The sequence below is a fragment of the Protopterus annectens genome, chromosome 15.part0 (assembly GCF_019279795.1).
Source record: "Protopterus annectens isolate FY-2018-M chromosome 15.part0, PAN1.0, whole genome shotgun sequence".
In the NCBI taxonomy this organism is placed as follows: Eukaryota; Metazoa; Chordata; order Ceratodontiformes; family Protopteridae; genus Protopterus; species Protopterus annectens.
Window position 1 is genome coordinate 564194775 of NC_056749.1, and position 20957 is coordinate 564215731.

Genomic DNA, 20957 nt, shown 5'->3' on the forward strand with positions numbered 1-20957 from the left:
AGCTCAGTATTGCACTGAGCGAAATCGCTTGAGGGATTTATTACTGTGTGGTTTTCATCCAATAAATTTGTTCGTTGAATTTTATCTACTGGACTTTTATTTACCTTCTTTCTGCTGTGGACCACATTTTTTTGGTTTCTTGGCTCCAGTTGGTCGTTTGTGTTCACTTTTTTCGTTTTTGTGCTGTTCCATGGCGGAAGAAGCTGTGCAATGTGACTTCATGGACACTCTGCAAATGTTAAGAACATCTGAAGACAATGGTCCAGTCACTCGTTCCGAGTTTAATAAAGTATTGGAGATGCTAACACAACTTACAAACAAGCTTTCAGTAAGTAACTCTGATTCAGTCTTCACGTTGCCAGGTAACCAGCAACAAGGCCTGGAACGTAAAAGAAGGCGTGTTTCCGGCGAACGTTCTCCCACGAGTAGTGGCGTTCAACCTAGTAGTACTAACCAGAAGGCAATCACCAAACTGACTAATAAACCTAACAACCAGTTGGCAGGAGATGCAAGTGGACAGGCCAACGTATTTGATTTCAACGCATGGGCGGGCCAGCAGTTCTGGTTCCAACAAGGTACTGTAAATTCTAATAACAACGCTCATATTGAGCAGGACTTTAATACTTTACGGGACAAACTATATGCTTTCAAATCTAATCAATTAGAAATTGATTACCTAAAAGAATGTGTAAAAGTTGAGAGGGTCCCAAAAGGATTGAGATGTTTTAAATTTCCAAACAATGTACAGAAGGGGTCTGCCTATTATAAGAAGTTATGTAACATTTTTAACCGAGCAGGGATTGAGATGTTAGAGGTCATGATATCAGAGTATGAAGCAAAGGCTGATACTCTGCTTAAGGAGTTGAATGGTTTAAACAATACAATGGTTAAGGATATTAATTTTTCTTCAGTAAAACGAAATTATGACAATATTTTTGATGAGGTAGACCAGTTTTGTAACAAAGTGTTGAACCGCAAAATACATAAACTTGAAAGAGACCTTAGGAAATATAATGAAGGAATAGCCTACCCACTTCCAATGAAGACCAGATGGGCTAATCACAACCCCTCACAGCTGTTTAGTGTCCATAACAACAATGACACTGACACAAATGTTGAGGTACCCAGAAGGAGTGAGAGGTTGGCAGAAAAAGAAAGAAAAAATTCACACCAGGATTTTACATTTCCCCAGACAAATCAGGGGGGAGGGGGACCAGATTTCCACCGAGGAGATGGAACAAATAATTGTGAATGCCCATTCACAGTTGGACCCAGAATTTCATGTGAACTTATCAAGTTTCCCAATCTTTCCGAAAAATTTACTGTGATAACTGAGAATAACTTTTCTGTTTATAATTTTACGGACATACGCATTAGTGAAGAGCATTTTGTTTTGTTCACAAGAGGTATGCACTTTGTACCAGCACGACCATTTAATTTAGAAGCAGAGTTAATAGACCTCAAAATGTTTGTTAGACAGCTGAACTTGTTACTGCATTTCAAAGGACAACCCCATTCTGACACAGCACTCTCAAGAAAGAGTACCTTCAACCCTCCAGTACACCCTACTACCAAAGTGTTTGAGGAGTTAGTGGAAAGAGAGATGAGGGTCATTAACACCAGAAAACCTGCCATGGCTTCTAACAACCTTGGTTCAAACGAAGCTAATTTAATTAAATTTCTTACCAAGGAGGGCTGTAGGGTGATGAAGCCAGATAAAGGGGGTGGTTTGGTCGTGATGTATAACACAGATTATGACACGCACATTCATTGCATGCTACAGGATTCCGAACAATATGATATAGTATCTAGACATGAGTTACATATAGCATACTCAAAAATAAACTACATGTTGGTGGATCATTTGCTGCAAGGTACCTTCAACGAAAAGTTATACAATTATTTATTTGTAGCCAAACCAAGAACCCCAGTGATTTTTGGTATTCCGAAAACCCACAAAGGGTTGGACCCATTACAATTTAGACCAATAGTTTCTGGTAAAGGAGGTATCCTAGAACCTTTAGGTAAATTTATAGATCATGTGCTCAAGGGATTTGTTACATCTTTGAAATACATTTGCAAAGACTCCTGGGACTTCCTTAAAGGCATAGGATTTCAATTGTATCACCCTGACCTTTTGATGGCAACTATTGATATTGTACAATTATTTCCGAGCATATCCCACTCAACGGGTTTGAATTGGTTTAATGAGGTGTTGGCAAACGAGGCTAATCTTGGTGCAAATGTTTCCAACTTACTGGTAGAACTTATGGAAATTGTGTTAAGTAACAATTTCCTTTGTTTCAATGGTGAAATTTATAAACAAAAGATGGGTGTGGCGATGGGTGCTTCCTGTGCTTCTACCTACGCGAATATTGTACTGCACAAATGGGAGCAGACTTTTATATTTGCGACGGCATGGGCAAAACATATCAAACATTATGTTAGGTACCTGGACGACATATGTCTTTTATGGTGTGGATCAACAGAAGAGTTTTTGAATTTCATTTATTACATCAACTCTACCACTTCATTTTTGGTTTTCACACATTCTGTTAGTGACCAAAGTTTAAACTACTTAGACATCACCCTGTTCAAAGACACCATCAACAACAGGTTTGGCTCAAAGGTATTTAGGAAACCAACATATTCCAACTCATACCTGCACTTTGAGAGCAGTCACGGCAGCTCATACGTGCATCCAGAATGACCAGTACTACAGAAATTTTTTTAGAAGAGGTGAACTTCTTGAAAAAGAGGTTTTACGAAAGAGGTTATCCTGTTACATTGGTCAACACTCTGGCCTTAGAAGTATGTATGCATAGGGAAGATAGATACCCACCTTTATTAGGGTCTATTATCACGCTAGTGGATGAGCTGAATACCAACCCCCAAAAGTTTGAGCAGAATGTATACACACACACTTTTTCCAGTAATTCTAGGTTAATAGAGGAAGCAGTACTAAGGTTTTGGCCCGTACTTTCATTACATGAAGGATTAACAGAGATGGTTTCAAAGCAACCCAAATTTGTTAGGCGAAGGGACACTAATCTGAAAGAGTTGTTTGAAAGAAAGCATATAACAGAAACTGTCAATATTAGACGTAAGAAAGGAACATTTAAGTGTGGAACGTGTAAACAGTGCCCACTCATTCTCAATGGTGACACTTTACATATTCCATCAAGGAAATTTGTATGTCGGGCAAGTGGGTATTTCAGTTGTAACACGAAATATGTTGTTTATTTAGGTTTCTGTTTAAAATGCCAAAGCTTCTATGTAGGGAAAACAGAAAGGACACTAAAGAGAAGAATTTATGAACATTTATATGACATCACAAAGAAGAAGGAATCTAATGCTTTTTATAAGCATTCATTGTCCTGTCCCAACATGGAGCTTAGATTTATTGTTTTAGAGCAGCTAACACTGGATGGTAGAGGGGGTGATTGGGAGAATAAACTGGAATATAAAGAGCTTATATGGCAACTAAGGTTGGACGCTGCAAAATGGCCAGGGCTTAATGACAACATGAATTTGAGCAGTGTTTTGAAATTAAGAAGAGCCAAATTATAATAATATAACATAAAATTGATATTTACACACTTAATACACTCCCAAAGAATTGATACATACATTTTTTATTTTTTATATTTATTCATTATTTTTTATTTATTCATTTATTTTTTATTTATTTCTTTATATCTACTTAGTACTCATTATTCATTTATTACCTTGATCGCAATATGATCCATTTAATGTTCTGTTTTGTTTTGTTTTTGTTGAACAATGTTTGGCAAGAAGTTTATGTTTCGAGCCTTTATATATATGAGAAATATTTTGGCAAGGCTATTTAACTGGTTTTATATGTAGCCCTTTTAGTACCAAGTACTTGCAGTGATATTTTATCAATTAGTTTTTTAATTTAATTGATCACATGATTATTTTTAAGTATTTAAATAGGAGCAGTTGTTATATGGTGTTCATCTTGATAAAGCTCAGTATTGCACTGAGCGAAAGCGCTTGAGGGATTTATTACTGTGTGGTTTTCATCCAATAAATTTGTTCGTTGAATTTTATCTACTGGACTTTTATTTACCTTCTTTCTGCTGTGGACCACATTTTTTTGGTTTAATAACATAAATAGCACTAAACATCTCTCATGTACAACTAACAGTGCAAATATCAATGCCAGATTTCCTCAACATCATCTAAGATTTCATGCTATGCAATTTGTTGCACATCACCTTTTCTGGAAATATTAATGGAGGTACAGAAATCTTGCATATCTTTAAAATTGCTATCAAGCAACTAGAAATATTAACAGTATAGTGTACTTACATGGACACTGTCAATGTATTTTTCTGCCTCTTACTATGACATTTCACATTTTGCCTTTTAATAACTGATAGCTTTTGCAGGAATGAAAATATGAATGTAAAGACGCAAATACGAGCAACAAGTGACAAATAATGATTTAGGCCTCTACTGCAGGACATCGTAAATTAAAAATCATAGTAGTATTTTGTAACTGACACCTTGCTCTTTCTTATGCTGCCTATTATTAACTGGTAAGTCACTTGGTTAAAGAAGCCAGCCTCACCCCCTCCCCCCACCTCCACCAAAACAAAAAAACTGCCAACCTTCTGTAAGGAACTCTGGATTGTAAATACAAGTATGCAAAAAAAAAAAAAAAAAAAAAAAGATGCTCTAGGTGTGCATTAGTAAATAGACTAGCTATGATCGGTGACTCAACCATATTCCTCTATGTTATGCATCTTACTGAGCTCTCTAAAGTGCATCACAAAGTTGTCTAGTCTCATGCTAAACCTTACATAGTATACTTACAACTGCTATTTGTATGACATGACAAAGTTGTGATGTTTTTTATTTTTGACTTGTAAAACTCCCCATGTGTTATAACAAGCTATTATCAGGTCACATTCTCAAAAATACATTTTTATGTGTTTTCTAAATAGATTCCAAAATTCACCTTTTGATCATTGTTCTCATGGTGAATTTCTCTTAGTTCATTTCTTGAACGCTTAACAAACTGGTTATGATTGGTGACCCAACCACAATGTTCTGTTCTATAAGCCTCTCTCTTAAATATTGTCTTATTCTGGAAGATTTACCTGGAAACAACAACGGATCCAAACTTGAATATTGTGGTATTCCACCATTCGTACAGTAGGGAGAGGAATAATTAACTCCTCATGCCATCCTCTGAGTATGTCCAGATAATTAAGAGGCAGATGACTTCAGAACAACATCTATGATGTCACAGTAATGTATCAGATGGGCCAATAGAATCTCATGGTCAACTGTGTGAAATACTGCAGAGAGCTCTAGGTCATGATTGTAAAACAAATTTTGATTTTTCACTAGAAGGAGACCACAAACTGAAGGCATGAGAACTAGAGGAGGTGGTGCATCAACATTCATTAAAGAAAAATATACCTCTAGATTGGTTAAACAGCACAATTCCCTTGAATTGCTTCAGGTGCAATTGACTGTAGGTAAGACTCCTCTTCAGGTCATTGCCATCTATAGGACCCCATCCAAGAATCAGGACATCCACTCAGCCTACTTGGATCTACTTGAGTCAATCAAGCTACAACCAAACACCATGGTTTTGTGTGACTTTAATTACCCATCCATTGACTGGGCAAATTATACGTGTTCTAACTCACTTTCCCAAAGGTTTCTAGACTTCATTGACTCCAATGCCCTGGACCAGCTGATTGACACACCCACAAGGGTCTCAAGCATCCTGGATCTGGAGATCACCAACATGAGGGAACCATTGAACCACCCCCAGTGTGTGCCAATCCCTGGTGAGATCTGACCACAAATCAGTCTCGCTAGAAGTAACTATAACACAAGACCCCTCTTAGCAACAACTAGACTAAAAAACTTCTCCAAGGTCAATTACAACCTCTTACTTGACAGAATAAATAGCTTTATTGCCCCTCCCCTACTGATGAAACAGACACCTATGCTGAGTTATACACCAATGCTTTATACAAGCAACTGTACATTTGTATTTACTCTGCTGTACTTGATAAAACCAAACCAAGAACTTAAAGAAAAAACAAACCTGCCTGGTGGATAACTGCCATTAATAGGCTATACAACAGGAGAAAGAAATTGCTGTCTAAGAGTAGGAAGAAACAGTCTCAAACCTGGAAATACCCCCTCCTCAACTTAAACAAGCAAATAAGACTCCTAGTGAAGTCCTCCAAGGCTAACTATGAATCCAAATTGGCTTCCCTAACTAAGGATAACCACAAGGCATTCTTTCATTACATCCATAACCTCAAAGGTAAGGCCATGATTTGAGCTGAACTCATAATTAATGGTGCTACATATACAGAACCTGTGGATATAGCAAACCTGCTGGCTGATAGATTCAGTGAAAACTTCACTTCCCACTCCCTGCCACATATACACCAAAGCATCCCTAACACCTTTCCCCACCTAGTATCTCTGAGGAGCAGATCTTAAACCCCTCTCCAGGGCCAAAAATACAGCCTCTGTGGGACCAGACAAGATCCTGGGCTGTGTTCTACATGAGTTAAAATTATCATCCCAATTGGGCACGCTTTTCAATCACAGCCTAAGCACTGGCTTTGTCCCAGCAGAATGGAGAATAGCTACTGTCATCCCTTTGTACAAAGGGACCCCAGGAACTATAGACCCATTAGCCTGGCCACCCTTATCTTCAAGGCCATGAAATGAATCATCATAGACCTTATTAACAAAGATATAGAAAATCTCCAGCACTCGACCCCACCTAGTTTGGGTCAGTCAAGGGGAGATCATGCCTGTTAAACGTGGTGAACTTCTTTGAGACAGTTACCAAAGCCCTAGACGAGGGCAAATCTGTGCATATGGCCTACACAAACTCAGCAAAGGCCTTTGACACAAGCCCCAGTCATTGATAAACACACCGAGCTGGGTATCAACCCATATATTGTCAGGAGGGTTGCAAGCTGGCTCACTAATAGAACTCATAGATTCAAAATAGGGGACTCCACCTCCTCCAGCAGACCCATAACCATTAATGTTCCACAGGGATCGGTTCTGGGATCCCTACTATTCAGAATCTACTTCTCCAAAGAACAGGCTAAAACTAAAGGACTGTGGCTGACAAAGATAGCTGATGACTGCAAACTGGAAGCAATCACTGAAACCCCTAGTGATGTCAACATCCTTCAAGAAGGTCTTACGCAAACTAATGACTGGTGCCAAAGTCATGGTCTTAAACTTAGTGCAAAAAAATGCAATATCATCCCCTTCAGCAAGGGTGATGTTTCTGCAAACTACCACATCAATACCAGTACCCTATGCACACAGTCAGTGGTGAGAAATCTGGGCACACAGGTCGACAGCAACCTTAACTTCGATCACTATGTCTCCACAGTGGTAAGAAGGGCATTTTATATTGCTCATCCCATAAGTAAGAGCTTTTCCTCCAGAAAAAAAAAGTTATAACCTCCATGTACTCTTCCCTCATCAAGCCAATAACAGAGTACAATGCTCCCTTTGGTATGTTCCTCTCCAAATTCCTGCAGCAATTGGAGAGACCACAAAGATTCCTTACAAAGAAAATTCAAGGTCTTCAAGAGCTGTTTTATGCAGACAGACTGAAATCATTGTCACTTTACTCTGTGTAGTACGGACTGCTCAGCGGTGACCTGTGCCTTGCGTATAGAGCAATCTCTAACCCAGCTTTGATGGAAATGCTGCTCATTCGCAAGTCAAATGGCACACGGGTCACTCACTCAAATGACCTTTATCTGGTATGTCACATCAACAGAAACTGCTGGAGAGACAGATTTGTCTCACAGAGGTTTCCCCACCTTTAGAACATGCTTCCTATTCATGTTAAAAAAAAGCCCCTTGTTAGCCCTATTTAAGCGTAATTTGGATGATTGGATGGGTAACCAGAAATTCATCTAGGGGTTCCACCAGTGTCCCTCTTGGACAGGGGCAATAGGTGCTGATTTTAGTCTCTGCTTGAACCAGACACCCTTGGGCACATGGGCTGAACTTGGCTAGGCTTGTAAGGGCCCTGGGACCATTAGCCTAGTAATCTCCTATGATCCAGTGATTAAGGACCATAAGTAGGGCTTCCTTTCTACCATGTCTTGACTGATGAAAATCAGGTGCAAAGGTTCAAAAATGTTGCTCACACTCAAATATAAATCAAATGGTACTTCTATGACCTTCTAAAGAACCTTATCAGTAAATGAAAGACTTGAGATAGGTCTATAATTATCCATATCATTTGTATATAAACTAGCCATCTTAAGGATTAGGATAACTAAGGCATCCTTTAAGTCTGATGGAAAACACCACGCTTATGCAAGGATATAGTGACTTGTTAAAGAACTGGGCTCACTATCACCGTGCATGATTTAACCTGTTGGACAAGGCATGTGTTTAGCCTATGCATTGTCATTTGCATTCTGGAAGTCATGGCAACAAAGTCATAATAATCAGAAATAATAAACTCAGACTAAGTCCAACTCCAACACTGTAATCCCTCTTGAGGAGAATCAAGATGGCTGCCGTCCTATAAGCAGTGTTACTTTATAGCTCTGCTACACTCAATAAATCAACACCCTTATCCTATGGGAGAGAAGTAAAATCTGCGATCAATAATCTCTTCTCAGTACTGAGGAACTTACCTGATGTGAATTTCTGACTCCGGTTCTGGAAACGGAAGCTAATATTTGGAGGATTGACTCTGATCTTTTGTTTCTTACCTTGTTGCTGCCTGCTGTCCATGTGGTCTGGGGCTCTTGGGCCTACACTTACCTAAAAATAAGAGAGATAATCTTGATATGTCACAGGAATCTGATTCTATGGAAACTCAAAGCACTAAAGCTAAATTCTCTGCAATATCATCTCCAGGGAAAGAGGTAATCCCTAAAAGGGCTAGGACTGCCAAGCAACAGGAAACTACAAAACCTCCTGCTAAAGTGAAATCTGACCCTTCCAGCATGGTGGACTTAAAACTGGCTTTGCAGCCTATCCAAACAGCAATTCAAAGCTTCTCCCAGCAATTTAAAACTTTCAGTGAATCTATAGACAGAATACTTACAAGAATTGACAAAACAGAAGCAAAGGTGTTTAACAACAAGATCAAAATTGAATAACTACAAAAAGAACAAAAAAGTAATGCTATAAATATCCTGAACATGCAGCAGAAATTACCGGACCTTGAAGCTAGATCCAGGCGCAATAACATTATCCTAAGAGGCATACCGGAACATATAGACCAATCCACATTGTTTGAAAGCATATCTGCAATATTTGCTATATTCCTGGATAAATCACCTCTATCTGACCAGATAATAATTGAGCGTGCACATAGAGCCCTAAGACCACCATATGACAAAACCAAGCCGAGATCTGTTTATGTGAAGCGACTTAACTTTCAGCATGTAAGTAAGCTTTTAATAGCGGCCCGAAACAAAAAGTCTATAGAATGGAATGGTTCTAAAATATTTCTCTCATCTGAGCTCCCTACTCCGATAAAGTTGGAAAGACAAAAGCTTGCTCCTTTCTGCGCTTACTTAATTAAGAAGCAAATAAGATTTCAGATGAGATATCCCAACACTCTGCTTTTTTATCATCTAGGGTCCAAACTTTCCGCTCAAAACAGTAAGGAAGCAACTGCGATCTTCCTCCAAGCATTTAAAGAATGTCCGGAACCAGTTTTGCTAAAGCACTAACTTACATAAAGCCTGGAGCAATGCCTGTTCGCTAGCATCAAAAAGGAAGAGTTTGTCTTGCTTCTAGCTCATTTTCCTGCAGTGCAGAGTTGGAGTCATATCAGCGTTTAGATCACCCGTCCTGTGGTCCTGATCCCTCGTGGTAATTTTTGGTTTGCAGTTAGAAAATTTTAATCTCCACCACGTTATCTGGCAGCCTGAGGAACTTTGACCCCTGCATTTCCCATGAATCCATTGGACTCTTAAAGTGGTAGAATAGATCAATTTAAACTTCGGTTATTACGGAGGTGATGTGCTCTTGTTTTAATGCTCCACATTTCTGAGAGCTCTGCTTTGCCCTGAGGCAATCATCTGTTAATATTGATGTAATGTGACTTTTTGGTGACTGTAATTTGTTTCTGGTAGATAGATTTTATGCTAAGAAGGGCGCAGTTTATGCATATATTGCTCTATGGGCTGTATGTCAGCTATTCTTTGGCATCAGGCTGTTGTCCCATTTTTTATCCAAGGGGATTTTTTTTTAAAAAAAAAAAAATTACCGTCAACATAAAATAGAACCTCTAGTTCTCTACTACAAAAGCGCTCTGTACTCTGCAACTAATAGAGGAATGTTTAAAAGATAGTATAAAGCATAGCGGCTCCTTAAATAATTTGACAATTCCTCTATAACTTAAATGTCAAACACTGAAACAGCTGCTAAAATAATGTGTTGTAGAAAGCTTAGCAGCCTGATCATCAAACCTTTCTATGCTTGGCTAATGTCTTTTATTTATTACCTTAAAGTCCAGTTAAAATCCTGCAGATCCTCTCCATAATAACTCCTGCTCATGGAATTAAGCTCATTGCCTAGTAGGTTTATAATTGATATTTTAATCATTTATGGACATAATTCTGAATTCTTGCGCATCATATCATTCTTTGTGGCAGTAGACAGTTAGAGCTAATGGGGCACAGGGTACCTTTCACACCTGTTTGGTTGGGTTGCTGACACTTATCCAGGGATACACACAACTCGAGTCTGTTGCTTAATGTTTATTTACAATGCAAACAAAACGTGGCAATACTACTGGATCTTAGAGGACAGTTTGATTAATCAACCTGCATATTTGGTATTGAGGGTGCCATGATATGAGAGCGCAGGTTTAAAGTATAGATGTATATGACTCTGCAGTTTAGGTACCCCCTTTGTTCTCAGGAAATGTTAATCGAGTCGCATGAATGTTTTTTTATTATCACAGAAGTTTAGTTAAACTAATAGTTATATGCTGTTTTGTTTTCACTGATCTAGGACTATAGTATTTACTTGAATACTATCCCTGTCTTAAAAGCTTTATCTGTTACGTTAAGTGGATAGTTGCTTCTCCCCATCAGATTTTGGTGGCAGTTATATAAGAATAGGGCTTTTACAAAGATTGCAACACTATTCTAAATACCTTTTAATGTTTTTAAATAACTCCCTTGTATTTGGCTAATGGTCAATTCATTGTTGTTTAGCCCTCTGTTTTGAACAGTTATATAGCTGAGTTATGAGTGTATTTTTTACCTGCTTGGGATTGATATGCATTTTAGATTCTGGTGTTATAGGAGAGTCATACTGGGATTTAATTGTCTCTCCCTTTGGGTGAGACCACAGACCTGCTGTAAAAGACTGTTATATGTCGCGTTATTTCCTTGTATCCCAGCCCCTTCCGGGCATATGGGGTGGTAGTTAGGCACAGGTTTAAAGCAGGAAGGGTTTTTTATACTTGCCCAAATTTTTTTGCTTCAATTACTAATAACGATAGGTAGTTGTTTATTCTCCATTTTTCACATCTCTCTTAATTTACTTATGTTTTCATTCAAATGTTGGATATAGAGTCATGGAACATCAAAGGGTTACAAGCATCCAATAAAAAAAAAAAACTCTTTATGCATCTGAGTCTTAAATCTACATCTAATATTATCTTTGTTCAGGAAACGCACCTCCTTAATCACCAATGGGACCATGATAGGGGGAGACCTTGGGTTAAGAAGATCATGGCTTCTGGGGCTAAATCTAATAGCGCAGGTGTTGCTATTATAATTAAAAATAAATTTATCTATGACATAGTACATTCTGACACAGATAGTGATGGTAGGTGGTGTTACTTTGTTACGACGTGCTCTTTTCTTGATAAACCTATTTTAATTATTAATATATACTCCCCATGTTCTGGCCAACAAAACTTTATTATGCAGATCTATAACCTACTTTCATTATTTCCTAATCACTACTACATTGTTGGGGGTGACTGGAATTCCGTACAGGATCCAAAAAATGATAGGACAAATACTAAGGCTAAATTCAATTACTCTGCAACCTTGTCCTTATCTGAACTGAAGAATGACTTTAACCTATTTGATCCTTATATCTTCCTTAATGCTACCCATAAAAATAACAAATTCACCTTTTTCTCTAATCGTGGTAAAAGTTGGTCCAGGCTGGACTTCTTTCTGATCTCCTCGATATTCAATAATTTGGATACGTCTTTTGTCACTAACCCTAGAAGCCTTTCCGATCATTCTAGGATTTCTCTCTCTATTCACTGGCAGGATACAAGATCCTCCAGGAACATAGCTATTTGGTGGCGTTTAAACCCTAACCTTCTTAAGAAGGAAGAAATTCTCTCACAAGTTGAGTCCTATCTCGACCAATTTCTTCAATCCAGTAGCTCCCTTCAGACCTCTTTAGACTGTTCTTGGGCCGTAACCAAGGCTATGATCAGAGGTTTTCTTATAAATAAAGCCTCATATTATAAGCAACTATTCAACAAAAATCAATTAGATATAACCAATAAACTCCAGGGGATAGAGACTGAAATTCAACAAAAATACTCTCCTGAGTCGGAGAACGAAATGATTCAGTTACAAAAGGAACTTCTATTTTTGCAAGCGGAGAACCTTACTTTCCATGAGATTAAATCCTTGGCAAATTACTCGGAACTGGCTCAGTTCCCCTCTAAATTTCTGGCCAGAGTGGTAAACCTGAATAGATCGTCTCCCTTTATATCAGAAATTTCCTATCAGGGGAAGGCTTATCAGAATACGACAGATATTATTAGATTATTTGAGTACTTATACACTCAGCTGTACAGTCTTCCTGAAAGTTCTTTTAATAAAGAGGAGTTGCAGGGCTTTTGTAACAATTTATCCTTTCCTAAACTGACTGAGACTCAAAATAAACTTCTGTATCGAGAAATCTCACAGCAAGAAATTATAGTGGCAATTAATAATCTCAAACCTAATAAATCCCCCGGGCCAGATGGATTCACGACCGAATTCTATAAATCATTTACTTCCAAAATTTCTAAAGCTTTGCTTCTTTTGTATAATAATATTACCACCTTTGGTTTTAAGGACATACACCTTAACACTTCTAGAACTATCTTTATCCCAAAACATAACGCTGACCCCAAAAACCCCTGGGAATATAGACCCATTTCTATCGTTAATATTGATATGAAGATTTTGGCCACAATTCTAGCTAATAGACTTAAGGTAGTTATCTCTAGTATTGTTTCTCCTGAACAATCTGGTTTCATTATGGGTAGACAAACAATTGATCACACCCTTTCTTTAGAAGCTATGATTTCTCTCTCTTCTCTAAATAAAAGCCCCCTTTATGCTCTAGCTATTGATGCATCCAAGGCCTTTGATCGTATAAGTACAGCTTTCTTATTAGATAGTCTCCCTTACTTCAACATACCAAACTCATTTATTAACAGGATCAAAACTCTATATTCTAGTGCATATACTATATTATAAATAAATAATCAGGTATCTAATAGAATTAAAATTCTCAATGGTGCTAGACAAGGCTGCCCCCTTTCCCCATTATTATTCAACCTTTACATTGAACCATTATTCCTTTTAATCAAACAGAAAACATTCCATCATACCCCTATTATTTTTAACACTAAACTTTATTTCTCTGCCTATGCAGATGATTTAAACATTTACTTTACGCTCCCCAGATCCGACCTGGTAAAAATCCTATCCTCCATTAACACCTTTTCTAACCTGGCAAATTACAAACTCAATAGGGATAAATCATTAATTTTTCCGATAAATATGTATTCCCCATCCCCTAATATATTATCTAATACAGTTATATACATTAAACAACAACTTCACTATCTAGGTATATCCGTTTCCCAGGGGAATTCTGCTCAGTACCAGGATAATATGGCTAAATGCTGGTCAAGTGTGCAGAATGACCTAAGCAGATGGGCCAAACTTAAGCTTCCTTTCCTGGCCAGAACAACAATCATTAAAATGAATATACTTCCTAGATTTCTGTACATATTTAATGCAACAACGAGTATACTACATAACAAATTCTTTAAAAATATTATCTCACTCCTTTCAAAATTTATTTGGGCTCCCAAATCTGTCAGGATTAGTTATTTGAAACTCACTTTCCCTAAAGAACAAGGAGGTCTGGGATTACCTGACTTTAAAACATATTATGAGATAATCAATGGAAGTAGAATATTAAATATTGCCTCCCACAATAAAGATCACTTTCCGTGGGCCCCTGCTTGGGTCATGCTGTACAATAATTATGTCAAATCTTTAAACATAAACCCCATCTGCGCTCCCTTTTTTGAACTACAAAACCTCTTTAGCTCCTTGAATCTGATCTATTCCTTTAATACCCTACAACCACTTCATCTCAACCCTAATCTAAGGTTGAATGGTCATATGTTAAACCTGGAACAATACCCCCTTCTCAAGAATACAACTATTTCGGATCTCTTTCCTTTCAAACAACAGTCCCTCTTGGAGTTAAGAACTAATTTGAACTTACCTAAAAAATATACAGTTATATTAAGACAAATCAGAGAATTAGTACATAATTACCTGGAACACCCCTTGGTATCTGATAAGGATATCTCATCCTGTAAAGCATTGTGGAACCTACTTCTTCTTAAAAAAAAAATGATCTCAAATACTTACAAAACTATCATGGCATCCAAAACGCATAACGAGCTCATCTTTTCCAATTCTTGGCTAAAACTTTATCCCTCTATTACTCATAACCAGATTTCAAAGGCCATAAGAATCAGTGCCAAACTTATACCCCTAAAGAAACTTAAATACACACAGCTCATGATAATGAACAATGCGTACCTCACTCCTGACATACTTAATAAAATATATCCCAACTACCCCCCTCACTGTCAATTTTGCCCTAAGCAAATTGGTGATCTATTACATGTTTTCTGGAGCTGCAAATTCTCATATAAACTATGGTGTGCCCTGAGAGTTTTACTGGAGAAAATTGGATATGAAAAATCAACTCTATCTTGGGAATTTACTATTCTTCATATTCCACCTCCAGGTTTACCGGAGGGGAGATATAGAATTCTGATTTCTCTATTTATGTTAGTTAAATATTATATCTCTCTGAATTGGAAAAATAGGCACATATTATCGTGGGAAGGGTTTAAGACTCTAGCTATTAAGCACCTCAAAGCACATAGATACTTATTTCACAACATTAATCAGAAACCATTTCTCAAAGAATTTTGGAGAATGCTTTTCGAACATATATTGAAATGAATACATGCTCTTTGTAATACCCTTTGCTGATTATTTAATTTTTTATTTTGCTTCATATATTGTTGGGCAATGTATAAATGTACATAGTTTCTTGTGTATCATGTTACTATATGTTGGCTGTTGTTTTTCTTGTTGTTATTATGTGATAAAACAATAAAGAGAATTTAAAAAAAAAAAAAACACTGTAATCCCTCTTCTAGACCTCAAAATGTCCCAGAAGACTGCTTCGTAAACAATGACCTGATCAAAGCAAACTTGGCAACAAAGCACCAAGCAGCTAGCTATCATTTTCCATCAGAAAAGGACTTCCAGGTGGCATCACTTATGCTCTAGCTTTAATCCTATCCTTCTCACTTTACAGAGCACAAGACTGCACTATTGCTCACTAGGCATGAACTGCAATTGCAATTGCAAATTGGAAGCATTCATTGAGTCCCCCAATGATGTTACTATACTGCAGACAGAGTTAATACAGACAAATAACTGCTGCAAAAACCATGGATTAATGCTAAATGCAAAAAAATGCATTAATATTTCCTTTGAGAAAGCTGCCATTCCTGCTAATTTGCATTATAGACATCACCCCCCCCCCAAGTGGAGACCCAGTGGTATGTGATTTGGTTGATAACCTGAACTCTGACCACCACATATCCACAGTACTAAGGAAATCCTTCTACATGGTACATCTTATACGTACAAACATCATATCTAGATCTACGGAAGTTATAATTCCATTATACTCAGTCCTTATCGGACCAATACTTGAGTACAATGTTCTCTTTCATATATACCTCACCAGACACCTCCAACAATTGGAGAGACCACAGAGGTTTCTCACCAAGAAATTACAGAGTACACAAAACAAATCTTGTGTGGAAAGACTGAAACCCCTGTCACTGTATCCTGACTCCAACAGGTTGCTAAGGGGTGACCTGTCCCTGGTTTACAGGGCAGTCTTTAACCCAACCTTGATGGAAATGCTACGCATTCATAAAACAAACTTCAGGTGGGTCACTCACTCCAGGGATCTTAACCTAACCTCTGACAAGAACAGATCATGCTAGAGAGATGGATATATCTCCCAGAGACTGGCACTTCTTTGGAACAATTCACAAGAAACAGCACCTCCATGACCCTCTTCAAATGCAACCTAGATCAATGGATAGGTGACTGCAAATTCACTCCTGGGATGATGCCCATGTCCCTCTTGGACAGAGGAAGTTGGTATTAACTACTATAAAAATCCACAAAAGCACTGAATTCCAAACACAGCAATACTCCCAAACATTTTATTCAGACATAAAATGTCATGTAGACCATGTAAAAAGTACTGACAAGTACTGGAAATTAGGACTCCAAACAAACAAAACAGAACTGTAAAAACAGATAAATGTTAAGCGCTTTTTGTCCAGATCCTATCCGGACTTCTTCAGACAAAAAAGTAGTGTTAAAGTGCTGTTTAAATTACTTCACCTTGTAAAAGTGACCTATCAGGTCCCAATCTCCAAAATGTAAAAGTTTTAAAGTCGTATTCACTTACGCTCGTATGAGTGGCAATAAAACATAAAACATGCAAGATACAGTAAACCAGTTTAAAATAAGTAATGTTAATCCAACCATATTCCCAATCAGTTCCTACTAATGATATAGTACTGTGTACATTATGAATAGTAGTTAATAAATAGATAGATCGGCAACCAGTTATTCAGATAAAACTGTTGTGAACGGTATCTTCTTTTAAGCAAATGCATTTTAATATTCAACACAAATAATTAATGAGAATACTCAGTTGTTTACAGCCATCATGTCAAGCATTCAAAAGTGAATTGTACGTCCTCAGGGTTAATGCATACAGTGCTAGTAATAATCCACTATTTACATGTATAGTTTACAGTTTAAAGTAAATAACATTAGTCTGATCATAATCTCAATCAGTTCCTACTAATGGTATAAATACTATATACGTTGTCAATAATAGATAATAAATAAATCAGTAACCAGTTATTCAAGTAAAACTGTTGTAAACGGTATCTTCTTTTAAGTAAATATATCTTAGTAGTCAACATAATTTTGTTAATAAAAGTACTCAGTTGCTTTCGGCCATCATGTCATGCATTCAAAAGTCGACTGTACATCCTTAGGCTTAGTGCATACATTGTTAGTAATAATCCACTGTTTACGTATATAGTTTAAACTGACCTGTCTTCTTATTAAACAACACCTCTACTGTATGTGAAAATTCTTACAGTTAACTATTCTGTTTAAGTTAAGCTTGCACATTGTTAAACATGCACTTAGCCTAAGGATGTACAGTCGACTTTTGAATGCATGACATGATGGCCGAAAGCAACTGAGTACTTTTATTAACAAAATTGTGTTGAATACTAAGATGTATTTACTTAAAAGAAGATACCGTTTACAGCAGTTTTACTTGAATAACTGGTTACTGATTTATTTATTATCTATTATTGACAACGTATATAGTATTTATACCATTAGTAGGAACTGATTGAGATTATGATCAGACTAATGTTATTTACTTTAAACTGTAAACTATACATGTAAATAGTGGATTATTACTAGCACTGTATGCATTAAGCCTGAGGACGTACATTTCACTTTTGAATGCTTGACATGATGGCTGTAAACAACTGAGTATTCTCATTAATTATTTGTGTTGAATATTAAAATGCATTTTCTTAAAAGAAGATACCGTTCACAACAGTTTTATTTGAATAATTGGTTGCCGATCTATCTATTTATTAACTACTATTCATAATGTACACAGTACTATATCATTAGTAGGAACTGATTGGGAATATGGTTGGATTAACGTTACTTATTTTAAACTGGTTTACTGTATCTTGCATGTTTTATGTTTTATTGCCACTCATACGAGCGTAAGTGAATACGACTTTAAAACTTTTAAATTTTGGAGACTGGGACCTGATAGGTCACTTTTACAAGGTGAAGTAATTTAAACGGCACTTTAACACTACTTTTTTGTCTGAAGAAGTCCAGATAGGATCAGGACGAAAAGCGCTTAACATTTATCCGTTTTTACAGTTCTGTTTTGTTTGTTTGGAGTCCTAATTTCCAGTACTTGTCAGTACTTTTTACATGGTCTACGTGATATTTTATGTCTGAATAAAATGTTTGGGAGTATTGCTGCGTTTGGAAGTCAGTGCTTTTGTGGATTTTCCTAGTTTGACTTTCGTTTATTGGTGCTAGTTTGTGATTAACTACTATAGACCTTTACCTCTGTGAACTTCACTCACCTAACCACTGATAATTGGGGCAACTCAAGATAAATATGGCCAGGCTTGTAAGGACAATAGGGCCATTAACCTTGTAACCTTCAATGAACCTATGAATCTATAGCTAATATATAATTTGCCAGTTCTGCCTTAATTTAGCCTCTGAAACATCAGCCTCAGGGTAGAACAACATGAGTCATGGGTAAGCATTATACATATGCAAGCAGATCATGTAGCTTAAATAATAACCTGCTTCATTCTAAGAGAAAATATTGTTCAATTGTTGTTCAGTATATCCATTCCTTTCCCATGGTATTAAATTAAAACATTCAGGTTTTAGGTCTCTCAGGCAGTAGAGCAAACTGTCCAACTGGAGTGTTACTAAGTTATAGCTCTCTGAAAAAATATGTTATGCAGTTATACACTTCTATGACTTGTTCCTTGCCAAGCAACTGAATTAACTGTAGTTACACTGTTCACCTTAAAATATTCTTTGAGTTATCGCACTCCCAAATCTTATTCAAATTCCTGTTTTTCCCTAGCTCCAAATTCTAAAGTCTTCCATGTGCCACCTTTACACTCTGTTTACGTTAATACAATCACTGACTGCACCCCACTTCAGTTTCTGAATTATTCTGCTTTACAAAATCCCTCAGGAAAGTCTTATACATATTCTGCCCTCTACCCCAATTCTTTAAGTATGACATTAGTATAATTTGCCTACTCAGTGGTTATGAATAATTATACTCATAAATGTGTTACCCCTGCAGACCATGAATTATTACTCATAGCAATCTGACTCCCAAGTCTGAATATAGCAGCAAAACAATTTCTCTTGCTATAATTATATTTCCTTTAGTCTGTCGTCACTTCAGTGCAACAGCAGGTCAGATGTTGAAGAAACATTCTTGCATGGGAAATAAGGATATTTTCAACTGTATGGCAAATGAGGCCAAGGCACAGTGCTTGAATAACAATTATAGTTATCTGTTTCTCTTTGGTGAGTGATTTATCCCATCTTACTGTTTGCATCACCTGAATTGCCACATGCAAAGTGCAGGTAGACCGATGCAGTGAAGAATGACATATCCTGCCAGAAGACTGCTGATGTACAGTCAGGCTGTTGATATACAGCCAGGCTGCTGACTCAGAAGGAAGGAATGCTGAAGAAACCACCGGCCCAATTTACTTGACAAAGGATTCTCACAGATATCACACATCAGAACTGGTGTCCCTCCAAACCAATACTCAGGTATTTGTTGGGTTCCATCTAAATGCTAAAATGGAAGATGTTTGTGATATATTCTAGCTATGAAACCAGTCTGACATGCATTATAAGGGATTAGGCTGGCAGGCTGATAAATGCAAATTATTTCAAGGATAATTTGTTTGTACCTTTGTGCAACACAATAATGAAGCAGTAATGGAAATTGTGTGTGTCATAGTGCACCTCCTCACAGTTCTAAACACCATCGTCTTCATCCCTACCTCTGCTAAGGCCTCAGACAAGGATAATGCTGATGCATATGAAATAGCAATGGATGGTGCTACATCAACTATAAGGCTGTATGTTCCCCTGATGGCATAATACCTAATATCTATGGCAGATACCATGGTAGTGGGCATGAGTATATGACAGATAACACTCATACAACTGAACCTTGAAAGGTGACTGTAGAACTGCAAATATCCATGTACTCACATAATGCTAAATACAAACTCAAACGTAATTAGAAATAACAGACTGCTCTGTGAGAAAAGCAAATTCTCCCCTCAATGTACCAGTCTTGTTCCTCATATGCTCTTAATCCCAGTGGCACTTCAGCTGTCACTTACATTAATTTAAGTCTCATGCCTCTTTTATTGTCTCTTATTAGTAGTCTGAAAAATATCATTTTGGGAAGACACTCCTCTTTAATTAAATTCATAAGCTGCTCCATTGTGCATCACAGACCCAGAAAACTGATTACCCATAATTACTGCCAATTATAAATAAGAACATAGGGAATCTCCAAATTCTGGACCCCATGCAGTATGGGTTTGTGAAAGGTAGATTATGCATGCTCAACCTGATAGACTTTTTCGAGTCTGTCACCAAGCTGTGGATGAGGGCAAGGTAGTTCACACAGCCTACCTAGATCTTGTCAAGGCCTTCAACACCATCCCTCACTCAGGAATCATAGATAGACTCACTAAACTAGGCATAAACCCTTATGTAATAAAATGGGTTGCCAACTGGATAACTGATAGAACCCACACTGTGAAAGTAATGGACTCCAAATCTGACTAACAACCAGTTACAAGTGGTGTCCCACAGGGATCGGTCCTAGGTCCTCTCCTGTTTGGCATTTACTTCTCTGAAGTTCAAGCCAACACA